At 36.8% G+C, this 3,255-nt stretch overlaps 1 long non-coding RNA gene across 1 annotated transcript; it reads left to right on the top strand.

Moving 5' to 3' along the window:
- Positions 1–2,821, top strand: LOC140014888 (uncharacterized). The gene is made up of 2 exons (XR_011821612.1): positions 1–176; positions 2,656–2,821. It is a non-coding gene; the product is annotated as an uncharacterized lncRNA (long non-coding RNA).
- Positions 2,822–3,255: the final 434 nt, after the last annotated feature.

A 3,255-nucleotide genomic window follows, 5' to 3' on the forward strand; every position in this document is an offset into this window, starting at 1 on the left:
CATTTCCTTCTACAAATCTCACAAAAATCACAACCAAACCTCCATAGATTCAACCAAAACTTCACATACACTTAGCTCTACACTTGGACAACACATTAAGCTGAAAAGGGGAGGAGCTTTCACGGTTTCTTCAGGCTTCAAAAGGACCGAATCTCTGTCTTAAACATCAACTAAGAGTAAGTCTTAATCTAGCCTTCTAACTTTGATTTTTGGAAGTCTAGTATATCTTTTAGCTCTTGATCTCTTATGGATTGTTGTGGATGTTGGAAAATTGTTAAATGTGGGCTCTATGAACTCCCACTTTGGGTTGATGGCTGTGATGATGTTTGATGATGGTTTTATTGCTGAATTAGAGCTTAAGGAAGTAGATTAAAGGTGCATTGTTGCCAGAAACGTTATTGAACTCTTGAAGCAAAAAGTTTCCATTTTACCCCTGCTCTGTTCGGTCACTTTAATGCAGAAATTTGAGGATTTAATGGCTTGATTGTGTTGTTTATATGTTTTAGTAGTTGTGTAAAAATGTTCATTGAAAAATACTGAGTTTTGGTGGGTCAAACGAATTTATTTCAAAAACTAGTAATCTGGAAAACGGTTTCGTCGTAACCCAGACCAGTGTTTGTATTTCGTCCATAACTCGGTACTCCGTTGTCGAAATCAAGTGCCGTTAGCGGAATTTGAAACTAGACGTTCCCATGTTTCGAACGGTGTATAATGCACATTCTGGTTTCATGTGTGTGAGCCACACCATTCATCTGAAGTCGGCTGTCCTGTTTCTCCGTTCTGCCGAAATGATTTGATGATGCTGCAACTTTAGGCTTAATTTCGAGCTAGTTGCATGCTGAAACTTGTAACGATTTCTTCTGTGAAATTTTTGTTCTGTGAATGTATTTTCTAACACTATCAACCATTCCCAATTCTGAATTAAATTGAGGGAGTTATGATCAAAATACGACGACTGCCTCGTTTTTGAAACCTTAGATTTGGACAGATTGCCTTAAGGATTTTTCCAAACTTTGGTTGATTTATTAACCACCTTTCCGAAGGTATTTTTTCACGAAATTTGATAGAGAGATACCCTTCATATAGTAGTATTATACTACAAAATTTGGTATCAATGGAAGTCCGTTTCGACACTTAACTAAAGGTCCAAAGTCGGAACCAAATCTGGAAATTTGTTAACAGTCTTGAAATTTATCCAACTTTGAGCTACCATATCTTGGGGCTCGCAACTCCGATTCTCGATCCGCTTGTTCTGTCATAAACCTTACTTACACCTCTAATTGAGCTACAAATTTCAAGGGCTGGTTTGTAACGAGTGAATTCTGATGAATTTTCAAAGTTAGCGAAAAACCAACCCCGGCTCAATCCTGGGTGATTTGGAACAGCAACTTTAAGCTCATTTTTGAACACCTTCCACTTAGATTCATGGAAAAGTGTCTTCTAAGAACTTTTATTACTTTGGAAGAGGTTTCCAACAGTACCAAGTTTTCTAATTTTCGACATGTGAAATCTGAGATACGATTTTTTCAAAATATCGTATCAAAACTGAAATTTTCTGAATTTCAAGGAAATGGAGTTTTTCAAGTATTCCTTATTCCTTCGATAATACTTGAACGTTTATGCTTGATTTCCAAGATAACAAAACTCGATTGCTCTTGTACATTAAGAAACTCCACTTCAACCTCGATTTACTAGTAATTGAGGTTCATTTTCATGAAATTTCCCCAGATTGTACTAGTGCACAATTTTCCTTGATAATTGGGATGTGTGAATGATAATTCACTATTAAATGCTCAGGCGCTCAAGAGGACCTTCCAGAGGATCTCACGGGAGACGCCTAAACCATCATTTGAACTCGCTGCTTGAATCACTGTGAGTGTCAAGTGCATGAACTTGTTGTTAAGTGGTTATCTGTTTCTTATCCGTTATGTAAATTTGAAATTTTGAGACAAGGGTGTACTTTATCGCACTCGTTCTCTTTCAAATGAAATTATATTCGAATTTTGCTATGTGAATTCGTATCCAACTTGTACATGGTAATGTGGATGTGATTTGTACTTGTGATTCGTATATGTGATCCGTATTTGTGATTCCTATTTGGAATCGTCGATTTGAGCATTACTCATCGACTTATATTCGTATTCGTATTCATATTCGGGGGGCGCCCAAAACTCGTTGGCTAACTTTGCGAATCGAGCCAGCATGGGCTTGGTCGATAAGCTTAGCAAACCATGAGATATTCGTAGAGCATGATCTATTGGAGAGATCTTGCTCGGCATTACTCGTGCAGTATTGCCATGATATACTCGAGTATTATCAAAAACTTTGATGAGCGGGCCCGGTAAGGGGGTGTAACGGTGACGGGATTCGAAGAAAAGTGGTGTATCTACGGATTTGATACTTATTTGGTTGACGGAGTGTCAACGTGAGATGTGATCAAGACTTCGACTCGACTACGTGGAATTTAGCTCCTGAGAGCTACAGTATCCTTGAATTGTTTCTGTTTATTTTTCCTATTCGAAATGTGAATTATTCGAATTTGATAGCCTTACCTACAATGTAATTGTTGTTGCTACTTGGATTATGTGTTTGCATGTGTGTTTTCTTGGCCTCACTGAGTATTGGCTCATCCTATTAGTTTGTTTTCCTTAACAGGTTGGATTGGAAGATTTTGGTAAAGCCGACTAGATTATACTTTTGATTGGAATCGGGGCTGTAAATGTGTAGTCGACTTTTAATGGTTGCATTTTGGAACTTGATGTATCTTTTGTGAACATGATGTAAGATTTAAATATTTAGTTAAGGAAGCGACTTTTCTTTATTTTGACTCGTAGTATTTGGTATGTATCGTTAAGTTCGATTTGATTTGTCTTGAGTCCTGGCGAGAGCTGGGCAGGCGTCCCGCGAATACCCTTGGGTTCGCCCTTGGGAGAAGTGGGGGGCGTCACATTAACAACAATCCAAACTAATTTTCTAATTTTATCCAAATATAACAAATTAAAAATTTAAACAACTAATGATCCATCAATTTACTACAATTGAACATGTAAGCATACTTAATTAATCTTAATAAGCATAATGAAGGCCAAAAACATTAATGGATATCATCAAAAATTCAAAATTAAAAAGTATCCAAAATCTCATAAAATTGAAAAATATCAACTTCTAAAATACGAAGATTTGATGAAGAAACTTAGCTCAATCATGTAAAAGGATGTCTGGTGATACTAATGATGCAAAAAACCCTATGAAACA

This window comes from Coffea arabica, chromosome 9e, assembly GCF_036785885.1.
Source record: "Coffea arabica cultivar ET-39 chromosome 9e, Coffea Arabica ET-39 HiFi, whole genome shotgun sequence".
Lineage (NCBI taxonomy): Eukaryota > Viridiplantae > Streptophyta > Magnoliopsida > Gentianales > Rubiaceae > Coffea > Coffea arabica.